The sequence below is a fragment of the Gorilla gorilla genome, chromosome Y (genome assembly GCF_029281585.2).
Source record: "Gorilla gorilla gorilla isolate KB3781 chromosome Y, NHGRI_mGorGor1-v2.1_pri, whole genome shotgun sequence".
Taxonomy (NCBI): Eukaryota; Metazoa; Chordata; class Mammalia; order Primates; family Hominidae; genus Gorilla; species Gorilla gorilla.
This window is the reverse complement of record NC_073248.2, coordinates 20,341,633-20,366,366: the sequence shown is the minus strand read 5'-3', so window position 1 is coordinate 20,366,366 and position 24,734 is coordinate 20,341,633. Positions and strand designations below refer to the sequence as shown.

Sequence of the window (24,734 nt, the reverse complement as noted above, 5' to 3'; positions counted from 1 at the left end):
CTTAGCTGAGGCTGAACTCTTCACTGCCAGTCCAAGCACCCCATAAGAACACAGTCAGACTCCTTCCAGTTCTGGTGAGGTGTGCAACATGTTATTAATTCTTTCTAGTTTTCCAGGGTTATCTTGTGTCCAGTCATCATCTTCTCCCTGCCCTTCGAGTGCTGTCTTACCTACATTCCCCGAAACACCTGAGCTTCACCAGAACAACATGCAGTGGAACCTCTTATCAGCTGGCAAAGTTGAATCTTTGCCCTCTCTAGAAAGTGGCAGATGATGATAGGGACACTATATAGGTATAAGTACCCTTTTCTATGTCTGAATCAGCTGTATACAATGAAAAACTAAAACAGTTTTCAGAAACTCCAGGAAAATTCTTAGAAAAATTTAAAAGGCCAACCTTGATGTATGTTCTGATCATGCAAGATTTGCATACCTTTATGTTTATCTGCTGCATGGTAGAAAAGCAGTGTATTATAGGAGTGGCTACAGTACATGCTAATAGGGTGGCAGCCTGCAACCAGGGACATGGCACCTATCAAGTAGGAGGCACAGCAGTTCCTGATCAGGACCCAAAATAGAATTAGGATCTAAAAAGGAGAAATGAATGGGAAGAAAGTGGAATATAGAGAGAAAAAAGATGATCATTTGACTCCTTGAAGGAATAAAAAATGCATGATACAACTTTTTAATTTTTATAAAGTCTAGAAAATTACTCAGGGAAAATATAAAATCCTAGCCTTATTCCAAGGGTCGATACTTTAGACCTTGAGGAAATACACTAACACTGCCCCAGAATCCAAGAAGGGACTAACACTTTGGCATTGCTAGGAGTTTATTTTATAGCCCACTCTGCTTCTGATATCTGCAGGAAGCCACCAAAGCAGCCCTAGGCTTCCAGACTCCCATGGATCAGCTTTTGGACTTGGCTTTTGCAGTTTTCCATCACAGGAATAGGGCAGAGAAAATATAAAATAAAGCAAACCTCCCAAGAGGCCCTGCTTCTAGCTGCAGCCTTGTGCTCTCCACTGCTTCAGAGGCAGCCCCTTAACTCCTGGCCCTCACAAAGGAAATGAGAAGATAAAAGACCCAGTCTGTGCCTCTGGGTCACTGTGCCTTGGATATAAACCAATGTGCCTTCTGTAAGAAGGTCGGCCACTGCTGAAGGAAATGCACTGTGCTTCCAAGGGAGCCATCATCAGAGCCCAGCAGACCCAAAAGTGGTAGGGCCTGATACTTAATGCATCTGCTCCCATTGGACTATTAGTTATTGAGAGATGGAGGAGGATCAGCTGACTCTTGAAGTGGCAGGTAGCATTATTAACTTCTTATTAGGTGTGGGAGCAGATGACTCTGTCCTGATTCAATACAATGGGCTCCTGTCTTCTCATGATGGACAAGCCCCAAAACACTGCTTTTTTATCTTCTAAGTTGTCCTTCAGGGCATCTGTGTTTCTCACCTGCCTTTTTAGTACTGTCTGAATGCCTGACTTCTTGCTGGAGAGAGGTTTATTGGCTCAGCAGACCAAGTCAAGGTCACCTTCACAGATCATAAAGCAGAGAAAGTGTTACTTTTGCTCCTGACCCCTCAGGGGAAAAAATAAGTTAAGAATAAGCTGTCACATTTACCACCTGAGGTGTTGTCTCAAGTAAATCCTGAGGTTTGGGCCACACAGGCTCTGGGAAACACAGTAAACACCTCTCCCATTCAAATCCAACTTCAGCCTAGTGCTCCTTGCCCTCAGAAGAGACAAGACATTTTAAGGCAAGAAGCATGAGGGGAAATTCAAACCCTGCCAAATTCTTGCCATATGAGTTATTAAGGCCATGAGAGTCTCCTTACAATACTTGCATGTTACCAGATGAAAAGCCTAATGGCAAGTACAGATTTGTCAGAAACCTTAAAGCATTCATAAATGCAGTTGTCTCCATATACCACATTGTCCCCAATATTTACCCAAGTCCCAGGGGAAGCAAGCTGGTTTACATTCTCAAACCTGAAAGATGCATTTTTCTGTATCTCAATGCATTGTGCATCTCAGATTCACAATATATTTGCCTTTGAACAAACTGATCCAGATATGCATTCAGCCTCAAGACTAACTTGGACAGTAATCTCTGAAGGGTTCTGGGATAGCCTCCACTTATTAGAAAATGCTCTAGCTAAGGACTTAAGAAATCTACAATTGGAAAGGGACACAATTATTCCGTATGCAGGTGACTTGCTCATTGCTAGCCCACCTAAAGAAGACTCAAATAATAATACTGTTAAATTGGTAAATTTCCTGGGAACTTGCAGATGTTAGGGTATCACCATAGAGGGCTCAGATTTTGATGGAAAGACTTAAATATTTGAAATCTGTCTTAACCTGTGGAACTGATCAGTATCCCTAGAAGATAAAAAAATTATTTCAATCATCCAAGGGTCCCAGTCCAACAAATGATTGTGGGCTTTTTTAGGAGAAGGCTGGGTACTGCTCCTTATTATGGGTGCCCAGATTTGGACATGTAGCCAACCATTTATATGACATACTAAAGGGAAAGATATAGAGGTCCTAGAATGTAATTAGAACTGCAAGCAAGGCTTCAATACTCTTAAGGAGAATTTGGGCTCTGCTGCAGCTGTGGGTGTCCCCAAGTTGTATGAACCATTTTTTAATTTATGAGGCCAAAAAGCAAGACATAGGCCTTGGGTAATCTTGTCCCAAAATAGGAATATTCCAAGGTCATTAGCTTAATTTTCTAAGCAGATAGACCAGGTGGCCTCAGGGTGGCCTTGATGTCTTAGAGCTATTGCTGCTACAACTTTTCTAGTAGGCAAAGCTAATAAACTAACATTAGGACAGCACATACATGTTTTTGACCCCACACCAAAGGAAGGTGGTCCTAGAAGGTAAAGGTCACCAGTGGATAATAGGAGAATATTTATGATAGTATCGGGCCTTATTGCTAGACACTCCAGACATAACCCTTAAAGCCTGCCAAACCATAAAGCCAGCTACTTATCTGCCAGAGTCCACAAGTGCTCCCAGCCTTTCTGGCATACAGGTTGTATTAGTTTATTCTCATGCTGCTAATAAAGATATGTCTGAGGCTGGGTAACTAATAAAGAAAAGAGGTTTAATTGACTCACAGTTCCATATGATTGGGGAGGCCTCACACTCATGGCAGAAGGCAAACGAGGAGCAGAGTCATGTCTCTTACTTGGCAGCAGGCAAAGGAGGTTGTGTAGGGAAACTCCCCTTTATAAAACCACCAGCTGTAATCCATTCACTTTGGGAGGACAAGGTGTGGATCACCTGAAGTCAGGAGTTTGAGATCAGCCTGGCCAACATGGTGAAACCCCGTCTATACTAAAAGTACAAAAATTAGCCAGGCATGGTGGTGGATGCCTGTAATCCCAGCTATTCATGAGGCTGAGACAGGAGATCGCTTGAACCCGGGAGTCAGAGGTAGCGGTGAGCAAAGATCATGCTACTGCACTCCAGCCTGGGAACAGAGAAAGACTATGTCTCAAAAATAAATAAATAAATAAACAAACAAATAAATAAAACCATCAGATCTCATGAGGCTTATTCACTATCATGAGAACATCATGGGAAAGACCCATACCCTGATCAATTACCTCCCACTGGTTCCCTCCCATGATATATGTTAATTGTGGGAGCTACAACTCAAGATAAGATTTGACTGGGGACACAGCCAAAGCATGTCACAGGTTATAAAACAAGTTCCTTCTAGGAGGCCAGACATAAGAGAGATGAGGCCCTTTGACCATCCCAAGGAAGAGTGGTTAACAGATGCAAGTTGTTTTATGAATCAGGAAAACAGAAGGGCTAGATATATTCACTAGTCAGCACAGGAGAATAAAGGCACAAGCATTGCCAACCTCTACCTCAGCTCAAAAAGCTGAGTTAATTGAACTGACTAGGCCCCTGCAGTTGGGAAAGGATTTAAAAGTTAACCTTTACATTGATTCCAAGTATGATTTTTTAGTGCTTCATGCTTATGCTGCAATTTGGAATGGGCAGGGACTCCTGACTCCCAAGGGCTTTTCCATACATCATTCAGATTTTGAGCTTGTTACAATGCTGCTCTGCTGCCAAAAACTGACTATAATTAATTGCAGAGGACATCAAAAGAGAGACTGACCATGTAGAAGCAAATGCCCTTGTAGATCCCACAGCCAAGACCCCTGCATTGAAAGGGCCAATTAAGCTATGGGCATGCTGGTCAGCATAAATAGAGCTGAGCCAGAATTCTCTGAAGAAGTGCAAAAATGGGCCAATTGCACTGAACTGAAATTGCAGTTCAGTCCAGGGCCCTCTGGCTGGTTGAATGATGGTAAAAAATCATTAATACCAAGTACCAATCACAGGAATATAATTCAGCACTTTCATTATTCTTTTCACCCTAGAAGGGATTCTTGGTTTCTGTTAATGTCTCATTTGTTTATAGGGATAAATCTTTTCAAAACAGGTGGCTCAGCCCTGTGAGCTCTGTGCCTGACATGACCCAAAAGGCCAGCAATTTTCTTTTTCTCCAGTTAAACCTATCCAACATTGAGGAATCTATCCAGGTGAGAACTGGCAACCCTAATTTACTCAGATGCCTTTCTACAGGAGATTCAAATATTTGCTAATGCTTAGTGATACCTTCACTGGTTGGATTGAGGCATTCCCCACCCCATCTGAAAAGTGTTTACCAGAAGAAACAACTCCTCAGTTTGGGTAATCTAAAAGGCTTCAAAGTGACAATGGCCCATCTTTCACAGCAGGCATATCCCAACACCTGTCCTTAGCTTTAGGAATCCAATATTACCTTCACTCCGCATTGGAGACTGCATTCTCTGAAAGGTGAAAGGGCTAATCCTACTCTAAAGAAGACCTGCTAAACCAGAGGCCTATCTCTAACCCCCATAGCTTACTGAGGGTTTGAACTGCCCCAAAGTAAAACTATTAATTAAGTCCTGTTGAGTTAACATATGGAAAGCCTTTCCTAACCATAGATATCCTAATAGATGAAAAGACTCATCAGTTACAAAAATATGCCATCAGTCTGCAACAGGTGCAAGGCACTCTGTGAATATTGAAACAAGAGTCTTCCTGTCCCACATGGGAGGAAAATTCAGTTTCAGGTCAGCTAGGGATTTAGTCTTACTAAAGACTTGGGAGGAAATTCTCCAGCTGACCAGCTTTCCCCAATGTGGAAAGGACCACAGCAAGGTCACCTGAGCTCTCCAACAGATGTTCAAGTCCAAGGAATTCGCAGATGGGTAAACACTGGCTGTGGGCATGCTGGGTTGCTGCACGTGTGCTCCTCCTTCTCGCATTTCTCCTGTCGCCCTAATCCAGCCTTTGCCATGAGGGAGATTGTGCTCATGCAGACCAGGCAGCGTGGGAACAAGATTGGTGCCAAGATTGGCATCCGGGGCTCTGAGGGCCCAGCTCCGGCCTGCCTGGTGGCCAGGGGAGATGTTGGCAGTGGCAGTGGTGGGGGTGTTGCCCTTGCACTGTGGTCCCTGGGCTTCCTGCCAGGGACATGGTGGAACTGGGAGGCTGGCAAGGCAGCTGGGGTGGACCCCAGGTACAAGGCAGCCTAGGGATGGGGGTGTGGATGAGGGTGTGGGTGGTAAAGGAGATAGAATAGGGTCTGGGGCACCTCTGGCTCCCTGGCCTCTGTGACTGAGCCCTGGCCTGTCTGGCTCCTCCCATCTCTTGCAGTTCTGGGAGGTAATCTCTGATGACCTTGCCATCGACTCCACTGGCACCTACCACAGGGACAGTGACCTGCACCTGGAGCACATCAACGTGTACTACAAAGAGGCCAGCAGTGAGACCCCAGTCCTTCTCTGATCGCCCTCCAGGGAATGGCAGCCCTCCCCTTGCTAATGCCTTCCTGTCCTATCAGGTGGCAGATACTTAATCCGGGCTGTTCTCATGGATCTGGAGCCAGGCCTCATGGACTCTGTGCACTTGGGGCCCTTCAGGCAGATCTTCAGGCCAGACAACTTCATCTTTGTTGAGCTACAGGTGAGGACCTGGGTGCAACTCCTTAATGAGGGCAGCTCATTTAGGAGTGCCCCAAGGTCATCGCTGTGGGAACTGTGGAACCAGGGCCCCTGAACATCCTCCTATCCTCCAAGTCACTCAATCTGCCTCTCCTAAATGGGCTTTGGGAGGAAGGCCCAGGTGTCTCATCAAGGTGAGGAGCTACTGATGTAAACTCCCTGCAGGGAGCTGAGCTGGTGCTGTGGCTACTGCTTTCCCTGAAAATGGTCAGGAGCCACTTGCAGCGAGGTCTGCTGGCATGTCCATGGTTTGACTGCTGACTTAATTTCTAACAGGGGAGGCTGCTGTCCTGTAACTCTGGTAGGGGCTTCCATTTGCTCCACATGCAGGGTGAATGGTGCTTTCACCTCACACTTGACACTTGGCCCACTTTGTATTGTGGTGGTGACCACTGATGACCATGTACCTGGCCATCAAGTGACTGGCTGTGCTGTCTTACAGGTCAGTGTGGGGTCAGAAACAATGGAACCAAGGGGCACTATACAAAAGATGAGGAGCTGATGGAGTCAGTGATCGAAATTGTCAGAAAGAAGTCTCAGAGCTGTGAATGCCTGCAGGGTTTCCAGCTGACCCACTCCCTGGGTGGGGGTACTGGGTCTGGAAGGGTACCCTTCTCATTAGTAAGATCCAGGAGGAGTATCCAGAGAGGATCATAAACACATTCAGCATCTCGTCCTTGCCCAAGTTGTCAGACACCGTGGTGGAGGCCTGCAATGCCAACTTCTCAGTCCACCAGCTCATAGAAAATGTAGATGAGACCTTTTGCCTAGATAATGAAGCTCTATATGACATCTGTTCCAGAACCCTAAAACTGCCCACACCCACCTATGGTGACCTGAACCACCTGGTGTCTGCTACCATGAGCCTGCACTTTTCAGGCCAGCTGAATGCTGACCTATGGTAGCTGGCCGTGAACTTGGTCCCATTTCCCCGGCTGCATTTCCTCATGCCTGGCTTTGCCCCACTGACCAGCCAGGGCAGCCAGCAGTACCGGGCCCTGACCATGGCTGAGGTTACCCAGCAGATGTTTGATGCTAAGAATATGATGGCTGTCTGTGAATCCCATCATGGCCACTACCTGATGGTGGCTGCCATTTTCAGGGGTCCCATGTCCATGAGGGAGGTGGATGAACAAATGTTCAACATTCAAAATAAGAACAGCAGCTACTTTGCTGACTGGCTCCCCAACAACGTAAAAACAGCTATCTGTCACATCCCACCCCAGGGGCTAAAAATGTCAGCCACCTTCATTGGGAACAATACGGCTAACCAGGAACTCTTCAAGCATGTCTCAGAGCAGTTTACAGCAATGTTCAGGTGCAAGGCCTTACTCCACTGGTACACAAGTGAGGGCATGGATGAGATGGAGTTCACCGAGGCCAAGAGCAACATGAATGACCTTGTATCTGAATACCAGCAGTACCACGATGCCACAGCTGAAGAGGAGGAGTTTGAGGAGTGTGCTGAGGAGGAGGTGGCCTAGAACTTTCCTTTTCTGGGTAAAGGAGGGAAACTTTGTGGATCCTTTAGTGTGTTCTGACAGCCATGTGTCACTACGCACTTTTTCATTTGTGTCTTCACACCTGCTCCCGATGCATATTAAAGCATTTTATATATGCGATTTTGCCTACTAAAGTATTCTCATAACATCTGGTTTCACCTCCAACTTCTTTCTATAGGCCCTCTGGCTACTGCTGCCAATGTGCATAGTCATCCTGCAAGGCTGAAGCTATCTGGGCTTATCACATGCACAGGAAAAAGCATTCTGGTGGCTCCAGGAGGAGTCAGAATGGGCTGCGGATGTGGTAGGCAGGCTTCACATGAACTTGGGGATGCCCTGGGCCTTGGCCAGGTATGTGGTGGGAAACCTGTTCCTGAAGGCAAGCCTTGGCTTATCCCATGTAGCAAACTTCCAGGGGAACAGCTGGGCCTCTGTTTCTGGAACTTTAAGAGTGGTCAGTGACCCTGATGGACAATGTCCCAAAGCCCCACCTCATGGTAGGAATGTGGTCAGACAGCTGGTTCTGAACCAGCAATGAAGGGTGGGAAAGTAGGACCCCAGCCATTCCATCACCATGATGGCCTGGGTGTGTACGTGTGGCCTCATTCTCTTAATGATGTGGGCATGGGGTATCTGGTAGGGACTGTTGGGCAGAAATCAAGCCCAGTGTCTGCTCACATGCATTGAACACTATGCAGAAGGGGATTTATGTCCTGGGGGGCATAGATGGTGGTTGCTGGGCCTGTGTGCTCAGGGCAGTCTCTCCAAAGGCACAGATGGGGTTTCTGAACAGGATCTGGGGAGACGGGCAGATGCCCAAAAGTGCTGCTTCCCACAACTGGCAACCAGTGAGAAAAATACCTGAGTGGAGGTCTGAACTGCCCCAGTCTGGAGCGCTGATGCTCTCTGGAAAGGTGGCTAATGCACACTGTCTGCTGTCTCACTGTGCCCCACTCCAAAATTTCAGGGCAAAAGTAATCCAAGAGTGTCAGGACAAGACTCGTGAGGGTGGCACCTTTGGGGCCCTTTAACCTGGCAGAGTCTCTTCCCCAGGTTTCTTGGGGAGTCTGGACTTCAAAACCTGTTTTGGAGGAGCTGTCAAGAGATGTGTGTGTTGGCTGGGTGCTGGGCCGCATGCCTGGACAGTGCCCCTCTACATGGTTGTTGTAGAATTTGTCGATGGCCTGTGTGATGACCTCTGTGGGGTAATTCCCACCCCACCCACATCACACAGATAAGAAGAAGTCAGCATAGTCTGGGGGTGGGCAGATGCACAGATTCTATCCCAGGTCTCCTGGGCATACCTACCTGATGTGGGCATACCTCAGATGTGTTGGGGAAAACAGGTGAGGCCCCTTTCTTTTTGTTCTCTGAATGTTGGCAATGGCCTATTGCAGCCAAATGGGAACAGGCAGGCAGAGTAGGGGGGGTGCCTCATCTTGAAAGAAGTGGTTCCTGGAAGCAGTTGGGAGGTGGGAGAGGTCCTCCATATGCCCCCAACCTGTTCTCAGAGCAGGAAAAGGGGCCTCTGTGACAGCCCTCCTCAGTGGTTCTCACTATCTGAGGGGTGTCCTTGCCCAGCCCAGACACCCACCCATCTGAAAAGGCCTTGCATGGACCTGGTTGGGAAGGTTCAGCTGCAGTAACAACTGGAACCTGACCACATCTAGTGTCTCCACTCATGCGTGGGGTCAGATGTTCCTCCTGCAGTGGTACAGCCAGAGCGGCAAAGGGGGCAAGTCGTGCTGCAGTTCCCACCTGGGTCTGAGTGTGGGGTCAGGCTTGGTATCCATGTATTTCCCAATTAGCTGGTTCCATCTGGGGGCTTCATGGACAGGAATGGTGCTTTCCAGGCCTCTTCCATATGCCAGCTGCAGGCCCAGATTTCCCAAGTATCTGGAGCCCCCCTTCCAGCCTGGCAAGCATGGCATGTTGTTGGGGAAGGACATCAAGCCTACAGGCAGCAGAACCTGTCTGGGTATGTTCTCTAACCCTGGAGGCCCCTGGTTGTTTACCTGTTTGGGTGAGAGTTGGCTTAGGAACTCCACTTTCTTGTAGGACTTCAGAACTGTACAGACAGGGGCCCAGGAGGGAGCAGGGGCTGGCAGCTGACCAGTGTAGGGGGGATTGTAGGGGTCAGTTTGGTCCTGCAGGGAATTCAGGGAGGCTTGGATTTGCTGAAGCTCTAGACAAGCTTGGGCTTGGATATGGAAACAGCATGGATCAGGGGCCCCTCTGCACGCTGGAGTCTGAGTAGTTGCAGCCCGGTGCATCCATAAGTGTTCCTCACTTGGAACGCAGCTCTGGATAGAAGCTGGGAAAGCTGTGGAGGGAAGAGGAGGAGGAGGCAGAACAAGTCTCAGGGCAGCCCCAGCAGCCACACAGGGCCTCTGCAAGTGAGATGCAGATCCAGCCTGTTGGCCACTTAGCAGCTGCTTGGCTGGCTGCAGATCACCTGAACTCTGCTCACCAGTAAAAGGGGGTTGCATTAGCACTTACCTTCTGGGACTTCTGCAGCTTTAAGGGGCAGCACACACCAGGTGCTGAGAAAGTGTCTAACTCAGAAAGCTTCCTCAAGAACAGCACATCAGATTAATATCCAACCTGTAAAGGACAGCATCGAATATCCCCATCCCTCATTCCAACTGTAAGAAAAGGGAGTCTGTCCTAGGGGAACAAGCACAGGCATATTTGTGCAGTGGGCACATGGCCCAGTCCGGGTAAAGGCACTTGGATGCATGCTGATTTCACCAACAATCTGTAGGTTGGGTTCGGCCTGGACCCCTGGACCCCAGGAGGCCAGTACCCCTCTGTGTGGGACAGGACTGGGAGGTGGGTGGGAGGGCTGAGCTTTGAGGGAAGCCATTATTTGGCCTCATGGGAAGTTGTGCAAGCGGTTGTTGGTGGCTCAGTTTTGCAGGACGTGGGTGATCACCCAAAGGAGTGAAAATTGCCTTTTTATGAGAAATTGTCAAAATTGATGCAAGCTCATCTGTTGAAAAGGTGAGTAATGCTGACAGCTTCTCCTGCCCCTTCCCCACAAGTAACTGGTGTTCAGGGGTGGGTTTGCTTCCTTCCCAGCCTTTCCCCTTTGCATGTAGCTGTGTGCATGTACTTTGGTGTGTACACACACATGCATTCCCTGGAGGGTTACTTTTATTTTTTTTATTTGGGGGAATAACTAGTGAGGCAGCCTGACACTTGTTTATCTTGTTTTTTAAGTGTTTAGTCCTATGGAGTGAGCATTGGGCACTTACTAGCTGGCCTCTGCCAGCTGTTTGTCTACCCCAGTTTCTACCCTTCACAGACATGCTGGCCACCTGGTGTGACATTCGGTGCCCTTGTTTGCAGCTAGTATGAGACAAGTGGATCAGGTACATTATAAACTGAAAAAGCACACAAGAGGCAGAGGGAAAGGACAAATGATCATGTGTGTACTGCTCTGCTAAAGTCCACATCACATAACTGAGTTGACAAAAATTTTTTTTTTCACCTAACATTTGGGACCTGAGAAAGAGCATTTATGTTTTAGTTTTTATTTATAACAGAGTTAGAAGAAATACTACCAGGCTTTCTTTTCCATTATCCCCAACTCCCATTTTACCCCCTCAAGTTTATCTACCTCAGAGAAAAAGAGGAACTTGCCTGGTTAATGACAGCCTGAAATTATTTCAGCCAGGTCACTGTGTAAAGGTCACGCTTCTCTGTCTCTTTGTGCATCACTTGCTCAGGTCAGATATTTCATAGCTCCCTGTATATAGGTAGATGTGTTACCCTTCTAGCCTGCTTTATTGGTTCCTCCTTCTTCCATCTGATTTCTGAGTAGGGGATGGGAGGTCTCACAGTGACCTCAAGTTTATGTGACTTTTTCCACCTCTGCTTTCCAAGGCAGCCTCTGCTGTGGGACTTGTAAGGAGATTTGTTGTCAGTATCTACTTTTCTTGTGTGGGTGTTTTATAAATTAGAGCCCTGGAGGGGAATAAATGTTAAAGGTACAATAAACCCCTAACCTATAAACATCTAACCTGGCCCTTTTTTGGTGGTAAAATATAGATAACATAAAACTTACCATTTTTACCATGTTTAAATGTACAGTTCAGTATATTCACAGTGTTGTAAAACCATCTCCTTTATCCATATCTACAACTTCCTTATCATCCTAAACTGAAACACCATACCAATAAATGTCTTCAAATAGAAGACTGATGCATTCAACTCCATAAAAATTAAAACTTTATATGAGAGAAAAATGCCTCAAATAGACTGGGGAAATAGATATACAACATACATGACAGACAAAAAGCTAATTTGGGTAATATATATATCCTAAATTACTAAAAGACCAGCAGCCAAATTGAAAAATGGACAAGGGATGCAAAGAAACATTTCAAAGAAACATGTAGGTTTAAAAAATATTTGCTATTTCATTTTTACTGTGGTAAAATATATATAACAGAAAATTTAAGTACATTAAGTAAAAATACATTGTTTTGCGGCTATCACCACTATCCATTTTCAAACCTGTTTTATAATGCCAGAGTGAAACTCTATCTCCATGGAACAATAGCTCCCCATTTCCCTTCCACCATACCCTGGAAACCATATCCTACTTTCTGTGTCTATGGATTTAACTGCTCTAGGTACGTTATAAAAGTGGAAAGCACAGAGTATTTGCATTTTTTGTTTTACTCTTTTCAAGGTTTATGTTGTAGCAAGTATTAGAATTTGTTTTCTTTTTAAGGCTGAATAATACATCATTGTGTGTATTGATCATATTTGCTTATCCATTCATCTGTAGATGGACCTTTTGGCTTTTTCTACCTTTTAGTTATTGTGAATGCTGCTATAAACATGGGTGTTCAAATTCCCACTTTCAGTTTTTTGGAGTACATACCCAGATGTGGAATTACTGGATCATATGGTGATTACTCTTTTCCACAGTGGCTGTGCCATGTTACTTTCCCACCAGCAGTGTGCATGAGTCCTGACTTCTCCACATCCAACATTTGCTGTCTTCTCAGGCTTTGTTGTTTGTTTTGGCTTGTTGGTGGTGGTTTTCTTGATGGCAACTATACTTATATGTGTCAGTTGGTGTTGCATTGTGGTTTGGATATACATTTTTCTCATGATTAGTGATGCTGAGCTCCTTATACACTGCTTACTGGTCATTTGTATATTTTCTTTAAGGAAATGTGTATTTTAAAACCTTTGCTCATGTTTAAATTAGATTTTATTGTTGTTGCTGAGGTCTTTATATAGCCTGGATATTAATTACTTTTCAAATATAGAATGTATGAATATTTTCTCCCCCTCCATGAATTGTATTTTCAATCTATTGATTGTATCTGCAGATACATAAAAGCTTTTCACTTTGATGAATTTCTTTTTATGTATTTTTGTTGTTATTGTTTTCTGTGCTTTCACTGTCATATCCAAGAAATTATTGCCAGATTCTATGTTATGAAACTGTTTTCCCATATTTTCTTCTAAGGGTTTTATAGTTTTAGCTCTTACAATTAGATGATTGGCCCATTTTAAATTAAGTCTTTTGTACGGTATAAAGTAAGGGTCCAACTTCATTGTTCTCCATGTAAATATTCATTTGTTAACACAATTTTAAAAATACTGCCCTTTCCCATTGAATAGTTTTGACTCACTTGTTAAAAATCATGATCATATTTTTTGATTCTTTATTTCTATTGCATTAGTCTTTTTGTCTGTCTCTATGCTAGTACAACATTGTTTTGGGTACTGAAGTATTGCAGTAAGTTTGAAACCAGCAGGTGTTAGTCCTCTAACTTCATTCGTTTTTAAGATTGATTTGGCTTCTTGGGATTTTTTGAGATTTCATCTGAATTTTAGAATAGGTTTTTCTATTTTTGCAAGTATTGGAATTTTTATAGTGATTTTATTGAGACTATTGATAGCAATGGCATCTTGACAAGGTTTTGTCTTCTAATCCATAAACACATGAAGTCTTTTCATTTATTTGTGTCATCTTTTATATTTTTCTGCAATGTTTATAGTTTTTGCTGTAAAAGTTTTTCATTTCCTTGGTTAAGTTGGTTTCTAAGTATTTTATTCTTTTGATGCTATCATAAATGATACTGTTGTCTTGATTTCTTCTTCAGATAGTTTGTTATTGTAGAAATACAACTGATTTTTGTGTATTGATTTTGTATCCTGCAGATTTGCTGAATTTTATTTATTGCATCTGACAGTTTAACTCACAGAAACTAAATGATTTTTACATATAAGATTATGTCATCTGTGAACAGATAATTTTACTTTTTTAAAAATTGGAATATCTTTTATTATTTTACTTGTCTTATTGTTTTAACTAACTAGAACCTTCAGCACTATATTATACAGAAGTAGTAAAAGCAGGCATCCTTGTTTTTGCTCTTGGAGTAAAAGCTTTCAGTCTTTCACCAAAATGTTAGCTCTGTGTGTGTGTGTGTGTGTGTGTGTGTGTGTGTGTTATTAATATTTTATGTCTAGGTGTTTTCTTTCTTTTTATTGTTTATTAAGTATACTTTATCATGAATATGGGTTAAATTTTGACAAATGCTTTTCTTTGATTAAAATGATCACATGAGGGTTTTTTCCCTTTTTATGTTAATGTGATATTACACTGATTTTCATGTGTTGGAACATACTTTTATTTCAGGAGTCAACTATACTCATTCATGGTGCATAATCCTTTTAATGTACTGCTAGCTATATTTGAATTGCTGGTAATTTGTTGAGAATTTTTGCATCAGAATTTGTAAGGGATATTTGTCATTTTCTTATGGTGTCTTTGTCTGGCTTGGTGTCAGGGTAATACTAGCCTCAAAGAATAAGTTAGAAAATGTTACCTCCTCTTCAACATTTTGAAAAAGTTTGAGAAAAACTGGTGTTAATGCTGCTTTAAACGTTGGGTGGAATTCAACAGTGAAGCTATCTGGTCCAGGCTTTTCTTTGTTGCTGTGTTTTTGATTACTGATGCAATCTTCTTGCTGAATCTCCTTGCTGAATAGGTTTATTCAACTTTTCTGATTCAGTCTTAGCAGGTTTTTTGTTGGTAGGAATTTGTTCATTTTATTTAGGTTATTCAATTTTTAGGTGTACAGTTTCTTATGGTACTCTCTTACATTCTTTTTTTACTCCTAAAGTTTGGTAGTAATGTACCCATTTTACTTTTGAGTTTTGTAATTTGAGTATTCTCTTTTCTTTCTTAGTCAATCTAGTTAAAGGTTTGTCAGTTTTGTTGAACTTTTTCAGAGAACAAACTCAGTTTTGTTGATTTTTGATATTTTTCTATTCTCTATTTCACTTATTTCCACTGCTATATTCATCATTTTTTAAAATTTTGCTAGCTTTCAGTTGTTCTCTCTTTTTTACTCTGTTTTTAGTTCACTGGGTAAAAAGTCAAGTTGTTCATCTGATATCTGACTTTTTATAATCATTTGTCACTATAAATTTTTCTCTTATGTTACTGTTTTTGATGTATCTCTTAACTTTTGGTATTTCATATTTTTAATTTGTCTCTAGATATTTTCTGTATTCTCTTGTGATTTCTTCTTTTATCCATCCTTGAGTGTTTAATACCTGTATTTTTAGACACAAAATGTGTAACTTACAGAATTTTCTTGATTTGTTACAATTTTATTTGTTGTAAGTTTTTATTTCAGAATTAAATGTGTATATCAACATTCATTATGTTCTCATAAATTTTGTAATACATGGAGATTCCTGGTCCACATGTGCAAGTCTCTACAAGAATATTATTTTGAAGCATTTAGCCTTCTGTTTAAATATTCCAAATGTCTATATGAAATTGAGATCTTGATTTCTGAGATTAAATCATGGTAGGTGACTGAGAAATCCTTAAAAATTAGCCAAAACTTAAAATTAAGTTAAGGTTTACCTTCAAGATTCAACCGGAATGAGTCATGCTGTATTGCTGATAATAAAATAAAACAAGTCTGTAATGGTATAAAAGCAAACTTCCGAGAATGGTATTTTTTTCCCCCTAGTTGACATCGAAATTAACAGCTATAAGCAATTTTATGGCCTTAGGCACTTTTTACTTTAGAATTCCAACTTTTTCTACTTAAAATTTTTCTAGACAGATTCCTGTGTATTTGAAAGACAAATGATTTTTTAGTTGAAATGCTTAAGCAGTTTTAAGAAGTTAAAGCTGTTGTGCTTATTCTTGCTTTAAATAGTTTATTTAATGTAACTACATTTTAAGAGTTTGGTTGTTAAGTTTCTCTAAACTTCGGTTAAGAAGCAGAAAGCATTACATGATATTTTTGACATATGCTTTCAAGGAATCTCTTTTAAAAATGTTGAAGGTAGAACTATTTAATTTAACATAAAATTGAATCTTTAAGTATGTATTCACAAAATTCGAAAAAGTATGCCTCACAGCTTTTTTAATGCCCAAGTATGATACATATTTTCCTTTAGTAATATGAAGATAATAATTGTAGTTACCATGAGCTAACTATATGCCACATGACATGTGAAATTGTTTATGTATATTTATCTTCTAGTCTTCAGTATTGTCTAAGTTTGGCAGTTTTATTATCTCTATTTTTATAACAATTATTCTTGATTCATTATAGTCTTATCATTTTTCTGTGTTTCATTCTTTATGTATGTTTATGTTTGTTCATGTGCTTTTATTTCTAATAAACATTTAGAAATCAGAAATTTGAAAACTGAGATTTAAAAGTGGAATAAATTTTCCATGGCACACCCAGGTATAAGACGCAGAGCCAGGATTAAAACTGGTGCCTGTCTGACTCTAAAACCTGTGATAGTAACCACTGTAATTGCAGAAAAACTTCCTTGATCATTCTATGTGAATTAACTTATCTGTCTCTTTCTTCTCTCATTCTTCATTTTTGTTCTTACTACTCATTACAACTTGACATGCGTGTGTAGATTATTTTTTATAGAGATGGGGTCTTTCTTTGATAATCATATGTGTATATTTTTAATTTGATACCTTTCTCTCTTGCAGTTTCATTCTCTGTTCTCCTAAAACAATTCCAGACATTTGTATTGGTTTGTGGGTAGTGATTGATACTTAAATAAATGAATGTAATTAGTGTATTCTGTACAGCATCAGTGCATATATTAATAAAGGTGTTACAGATTGTGTGTTTTCTACTGTTTATAATTTTCTTTCTATATTGCAGCAGTCCCCAAACTTTTTGGCACCAGGGACTAGTTTCATGGAAGACAACTTATTCATGGACTGGACAGGGGGATGGTTTCAGGATGATTCAAGTACATTACATTTATTTCATTATTTATTATATTGCATTGTAATATATAATGAAATAATTATACAACTCACTATAATGTAGGATCAGTAGGAGCCCTGAGCTTGTTTTCCAGCAACTAGACAGTTCCATCAGAGGGTGATGGGAGACAGTGACACCCAAAATTTGGTGCTTATGGCCAGTCTAGTTCATAATTTTATTTTGATTGCTGTCACTGCAAAACAAAAAATCCTGCTTCACAAAGACAGGATTTTGGAAATGGAAACCAGAGTTTCAGTCATACTATTGACAAAGAAATGTCAGTGTTCCTGTGGAGACCAGCAGTGGCTTCACTACCCTTAAATTTTATATAACATTTGCTATTATTGGTTCTTCTCCCTGTTCTTATATGTTTTCTAGTATATCTCCTCTTAAATGGTACATACAATCCTATTATTTTATCTCTAAATTTTTTAATGCTCTTCAATGCCTGCAGGTTTTTACTGAATACTTTTATAATCATTTAACGCCAATTGTACTTCAATAGCTAAGCTGTCCCTCTGGGATTTCCATTTCTTATTATACCTATCACAAACTTGACAAATCTGAAATTTGGTTCTATAGATAATTCTCTTGTAATCATTTAAAAATATGTTCAAAAATTATTTGAAATTCTTCAAAAAGTATGAAGGATCTTCAAAAAGTTTATGGGAAATGCATATTATGAAGAAACTGTGCAGATTTCAAAAATATTTTGCAACTAAATAAACTTGTACTACCTTCATTGTAGCATTCTGAACAGGATATAATTTGAGGAATTGTAATAAGGAAACTAAGACACCAATTTGAAAAAAGATCCTATTAGAGCAACATGAATTCGGCTAAAATTAAAGCAAGAATAAACATCAAATTTATGGCAATTTTGGGTGAAAGAATAGTAAAATCACTGATTCTTTATAACAATTTATGAGTACAATGCCCCCCAATATTCACATATATACAAATGAATAACTGATTCTAAGAAGGGATAATAAGGTGTTGAAGATAAAGCCTGCAGTGGAAGACAATTCACATTAATTCTCCAGAAAAGAAATTAATGTTGTTCATGCCATGCTCTAGGAATGAAAACAGTATAAACAACAGTCAACACCATCGCCATCTCAATTAGTTAAATTTACACCAATTTTGAAAAATTTTCCACCAATAGATTCAAAAACTCTTGTTTCTAGATCAGCTGCAGGCAAGAGCAGAGTTTTCAACTGAAATTGCACATAAATGTAATCAAGATCCTGAAGCATTTCTTCAAATAATTGTGTGAGGAAGTCAAACACAGCTGTTTCAGTGAAATTTTCAAGACAAAACACAATTAAAACAATGGCTATCAAGAGGTGAATGTGGTCCAGTCTCAGCAAAAGGTTACTGGTCTAGAACAAAGGTCATAACAACAGTGTCTTAGGATGCTCAAGGCATTTTGCCTGTTGGATTTCTAGAGGGCCAAAAACAAAACAAAAAACCCAATAACACATGCTATTATGGAGTATTTCGAGAAAGTTAGCAAAATTTCCAGAAATTTTATCAGACAATTCTTCTCCACCACAACAATGTTACTCCTAATTCCTCTGATTAAAAAAAGAAAATTTTTCCAGAGTTTCCATGGAAAACTATTAAGCATCCACCTTTTAACCCTGATTTGGCGTCCTCTAACTTCCTTTTCTTTTCTGATTTTAAAAAAATAAAGGACACTCATTTTTCTTCAGTTAATAATGTAAAAAAGACTTTCCTGATATGGTTAAATTCCCAGGAGCTTGCTTTTTGTAGGGATAGACTAAAGGCTGGTATTATTGCTTATAAAAGTGTCTTGAACTTGATGAAGCTTATGCTGACAAATAAAGTTTATATATTTTATTTTTGTGTTTTACTTTCATTTTTTCACAAACTTATTGAAGTCCTTTCAGAGACCCTAATTCAAGGTATGTCAAGCTTAAAAATCCTTTCTGGTGAATACAGTGTGATGGAAATAACCATGTGTGATGGCTAAGTCTAGGTCATAAAAGATTTTGCCACTATTGCATTGCTTTTTCCTAAGCCACTCACTCTGGAAGAAACCAGCTGCTATTTGGTGAGAACAGTCAAACAGCCCTACAAAAATATCTATGTGGAGAGAACCTGAGACCTTCAATTACAAAACCCACCAACTTGCAGCCATGAATGTTAGCAAATGTGAAAGTGGATCTTCTAGTTTCAGTCAAGCCTTTGGATGACAGCCCCAACTGAAATCTGACTGTAACCACATGAGGTGTTCTGAGGCACAACCACCATGATAAATTGTTCTTGAATTTCTCATTTACAGAAACTCAGGTAATAAATATTGTGATTTTATGCCACAAAGTTTTGGGGTCACATGTTATGAAACAATAGATAGCAATTTCACTCTTTCAACATCTGTTTTATTTTTTATACAATCATGCATTTTTAATAAGGGGGATATATCTTGAGAAATGCACCATTGTGTAATATCATTGCTGTGTGAACTTCATAGAATGTACTTACACAAACCTGGGTGGTACAGCCTATCACAGACCTAGACTATATGATACAGCCTATTGCTCCTAAACTGCAAACCAGTACAGCATGTTACCATGCTGAATACTATAAGCAATTGTAACACAATGGTCAGCACTTGTGTACATAAATGGAAAAGGCACAGTAAAATTACGTTATAAAAGACTTAAAAATGGTACAGTTGAATTGGGCACTTACCTCAGGCGGTCTGCTAATTTTCATGGTCACATGAAGATTACACTGAAATATATTCTGCACTACCCACTGCTATAGGTGGCAGCCTTGACTATGTGCACCACCCATGAAGGTCACCTTTCCCTTGCTTTTCCTGACTTGTTAAGTGCGTGATGATGTGGTAAGTCAGCACAAGAGCTGAACTCTGTTCTCTTTCTATTGAGTTCTGCAGCTATTTATTATTAGTTTGGTACCTAGATTTTCTAGACCCCATTTCATTGACATTCTGGTAGAATCAGGCCAACTTCATCCCATTGTGCTATCCTTGTGTTACTGTCATATGTTATAATGTGTAAAGTTATTTTTTTAAAGAACAATCTGAGGGTAGACCATAGGCATAGGACCTTTGTGCCTATTGTTTCAGCCACCCTGACAGAGAGGACAGTTAGTGGTTTTCCCTCAATCAGCATCAATTTGGGAAAATGTTGCTGTCAGTTACTGTGAAACTGGTTACATTCTCCTTTCACTTTTTTCATCTTAAGAAAACATCTTTAATCCAAGAGCATGTTTTCTCTGGTTTTATACCCACTAGGATCATAGGTTTTTTTCTCCTTTAAGATATGGCCAACCATTGCATTAGGGCTGAGACATTGGGTGCACAGGATTACACACAAACTGTTCTCTAAATACTCTTCGTTTTAGGATAACACTATTGGTACTTATATATACTTTAATTACAATTCTTACACTTATTTCTCTGAATAGCATTACTTCAAGGATTATTTGGACCTTTAATGACCACATTAATGAATGTTGACTAGAGAAACATTGTTCCATTGAGAGGCACTTTAGAAAAACAAGGATTCCTCAGGTCCAATGGGCAGTATCTTTAGTTGGTAGGCAGAAGAGTCTACATATAATTCTGAACTAAATGTTGCTGCACTAAAACATTCTGTGCCTAAGGATGGCTAAAGATGACAAAATTTACAATCATAAGCAACAAAAACTAGACACATTTTTTAGTGAATCCTTCCTCTCCTTGTCCTTTGGTTGTCTCCTGGTGTAGGGATCTCCCTGCTGTGCCTTCTGGTTCTGATATCTCTTCTTTTGCCCCACCATTGACTTCTCCTTCTTGTTTTTTGTTCTGAAATTATTTTCCCAACTGTCATACGTTCCCAAATTGTTTGTTTCACCTAAAGATCGACCTTTACCATGAGCCAGATTTGTAAGCAACTGCCTAATTTAAATCTAGCGCATGAATTCAGAGTTGTACATGAACTAACAAGTTACAATTAATGATTTTTAAAAACTAAACAAGAAAATTAAATAATCAAATAATTTAGAATTATTTAGGGCACATATGGCACAGGGTTACTTGACATATCAACTTGTACTCCTGTTAAATGGAACATCAGATGCTAAATCCTGGATGAAAAAGTGTGATTGGCCTGACCTGCTATGAAAATTGTAGAATTCCTCTTTCTAAAATATCAGGGTCAAAATTATTCATAAAAACAATAATAAAATTATTAAACTATAGAAGAATTTGGAGATAGGCTATAAAATTTATTGTAACAACTCAGAGTTAAAACAGGTTTTTATGAAAAATCAATATTTATGTAAAAGTTATAAAACTTTAATAATAGGGATAATTATATAATAAAAGCTATCACAAATACTCAACAGGAAACTTCAGAAATTATACTAATTTTGACATTTATATTTTACTATCAACTATAATTATTGTGTTCCTTAAATGAAATAAATATAAGATTATGAGGTGATCAGAGGCAGAAAAGGAGGTTAGACATTTCCTCATTTATTCACTCAGCAATCCTGCCGCAGAACTAAACCAGTGCCAAGTGCCCTGGTGGGCCCAGCATGTGGTGTTGAGAAATGATTGGCCTTTTCCCCCACTTGAGGAGCCCACAGTCTGAGAATATATGGACAAAACCACTAGGTAAAGCAAGTACATGTGAAGGAATAGTAAATGTCATAATTAAAATAAAGTAGCATGTTGGGAGGGAGGGAAGGGGGCTCATAGCATTTGAGGGAAATAAATGCCTCACTGAGGTGCCTTTTGTTGTTGTTGTTGTTGTTTTTAGATGGAGTCTCGCTGTGTCTCCATCTTGGAGTGCAGCCTAGAGTGCAGTGGCACCATCTTGGCTCACTGCAAGCTCTGCCTCCCGGGTTCATGCCATTCTGCTGCTTCAGCCTCCTAAGTAGCGGGGACTACAGGCACCCGCCACCATACCCAGCTAATATTTTGTATTTCTATAGTAGAGACGGGGTTTCACTGTGTTAGCCAGGATGGTCTCAATCTCCTGATCTCATGATCTGCCCACCTAAGCCTCCCAAAGTGCTGGGATTACAGGCGTGAGCCACTGCACCCAGCCCTGAGATGTCATGTATGTCATGACCAGGATGACAACAGAGGGCCAGCCCTGCATTACTCTGGGAACAGTGTGTCAGGTAGATTTTATTCCTGGTGCAGAGGCATGCAGGGAGAAGTGACTTTGACAGAGGATGTGAGAAAGAGGCTAGTGGGGCTAGAGGGAGCCTGGGGAAGAGAAAAGGAGAGGGAAGGAGGACTCTGGGGCCTGGAAGAATAAGATAGTGATCTGCTTCTGTCTGACAACAGTGTCCCCAAACTTAGCACCTTTAACAACAAATGCTAACTATCTCACAATTTATGTGGACCAGAATCTGGACACAGCTTCACTTGTTGCCTGCACATGGGGCTCCGTGAGGCTGGGGCTGTGTTCTCAGCTGAAGCTGGGCTGAGAGGATTGCCTTCCAAACACAGTCATGTGGGTAATGTCCAGATTCAGTGTAGACTGACAGCCTGAGTGTTTCCCAGGGCCTGGGCACTCCCTCATTCTCTGTTGCATAGGTCACTGCACAGACAGCTCATAACACTGGATCTTGCTTTCTGAACTTGAGGAATGCAGTAGAAAGACAGGGAAAGAAATACACATTGACAGAGAAAGAGAGACATTCGCAGAAAATGAGGGAGAAAACACTGGACAGAGTAAGTAGAAGAGATGAGATAAATTCATTGAGGGAGGAAGCACAGAAGAAAGAGACTAGGAGAAAATGACAGTTTTTTTCAATAATGACATAATGAGAGTTGCAATAGATTGAACATTTCTGCAACAAAAATTGTGTATTTTCAAAATCCTAGCCCCCAGTGTAACAGTACTAGGAAGTGGGACGTAATTAGGTCCTGAAGGTGAAACCCTTAGGAACAGGATTACTGGCTGTATTAAAAACAAACAAACAAAAAACCAGAGAGCTCCATCCTCCACTATATGTCAGGTAAAAATACAATGTAAAGTCTAGAGTCTGAAACTCAGAAGAGAGAGTTCTCACTGGAGCTCAACCATGCTGGCATTCTGATCTTCAACTTCTGTCCTCCAGAACTGTGACAAAGAACATTCTATTGTTGATAGAGTGGCTCAGTCTATCTTTGCTGTAACAGCCTGATGAAAGACAGAAGTGGTATCCCAACATGTTTATTGCATTCCATTAGTCAGAAGTGAGCCACAGACCCCTTTAGTGTTGTGAGCCTTCCTGTAGTCTGCCCACCACATAGGCCAAAATGAAGGACATGGATCTGATTCTGAATATAATGAGAAGGCACTGAAAGGAATAACATCAGAGAATGACACCTGAATTTCATTTCTCCTCAAACTCTTACTGGTGCAGAATGAAAAATGAGGTTGAGAGGGGAAGTGACTTTCCAATATCACGCTGCTGGACACAGGCCTGCTTGAGTTGTGTTCTATGCTACCTCCCATTCCTTCTTATAATTCTTTTATCTCTAAGTGTGTGCATTATCTATCTACATGGGATGCCACACCATGAGTTTTACAGGTTTTATCTCATACACTTCTGATGAGTTCCCTAGGAAGGAGATGCTGGTATGTTACCCACTGTACAGGTTGAAGGGCCCCAAAAACCACAGTAACTTTTCTAGTGTCACAGAACTAATAAGAAAAAATAGGTTCTTACCCAAATTGATACCTCACACCTGAGGCCCTGGCTTCATTCAGGTCTTCTCAGGGAGCTGAGGAGGGCTGTGCTTGCATAATTGTGCACAGGTTAAGAGTTGACATGTGGGCTGGGTGTGATGGCTCGTGCCTTTAATCCCAGCACTTTGTGAGGCTAAGGCAGGCAGATCATGAGGTCAGGAGATCAAGACCATCCTGGCTAAAACTAAAAGTACAAAAAATTAGCCAGGTATGGTGGTAGGCACCTGTAGTCTCAGCTACTTGTGAGGCTGAGGCAGGAGAATGGCATGAACCCAGATGGTGGAGGTTGCTGTGAGCCGAGATCATGCTACTGCACTCCAGCCTGGGTGACAGAGTGAGACTCTCTCAAAAAAAAAAAAAAAAAAAAAAAAGAGTTGGCATAGAGGGATAATGAGCAGTCAATAGCCCAGCAGGGCCTTTGGATGGGTTTTATGGAAGAAAGCAAGGAGCCCAGAATATGAAACTTTGAAAAAGTGACCTTACTTCCTTGGTGACAGACCCCAACAGAACTTAGAACTCTGGTAACCAAGCACCCACATCCTAGAGACAGCCCTGTATCCAGGCCACTTTGTGGGAAATGTTTAAGAGAGCACAATATGCTCCTTCTAGATCCAAACACTCTTAGGCTCTTGCTTCAGGAAGGCCTAAAGTGAAAACCTTTTCTGAGATGCTGACATTGGCTCATTCTTCACCTCAGATGTCTCTAGAGATTTTGTAGGGGTTGCCCAGAGATAATATACACTAAGCCTAGGGCAGATCCCTCCAGCCTAGGTCTCACCAGTGCTTCATTTCCCTTTGCATTAGAATGTAAGGAAAAATCAGGAATTTAAAATAGCAAAGATTGACCAAAAATACATTTTTGTTAGATTCCCCAAGATTCTGTATTGGTGGTGGTGTTTGGTTTGTTTGCTTGAGACAGGACCTCACTCTCAATCAGGCTGGAGTTCAGTGGCACAATCACAGCTCACTGTAGCCTAGATCTCCTGAGCTCAAGCAATTCTCTTACCTCAGCCTCCCAAGTAGCTGAGAGACTACAGGTGCACACCACCACACCTGGCTAATATATATTTTTTAATTTTATCAGAGATGAGGTCTCATTATGTTGCCCAGGTCTGTCTTGAACTCCTGAACTCAA

At 41.1% G+C, this 24,734-nt stretch overlaps 2 pseudogenes; one reads left to right on the top strand and one right to left on the bottom strand.

Annotated features, from left to right (window-relative positions):
- Positions 1–24,734, bottom strand: part of LOC134757947 (centriole and centriolar satellite protein OFD1-like) — a 318,779-nt pseudogene that overhangs the window by 215,678 nt on the left and 78,367 nt on the right.
- On the top strand, positions 5,360–7,551 carry LOC129530320 (tubulin beta-8 chain-like; annotated as a pseudogene).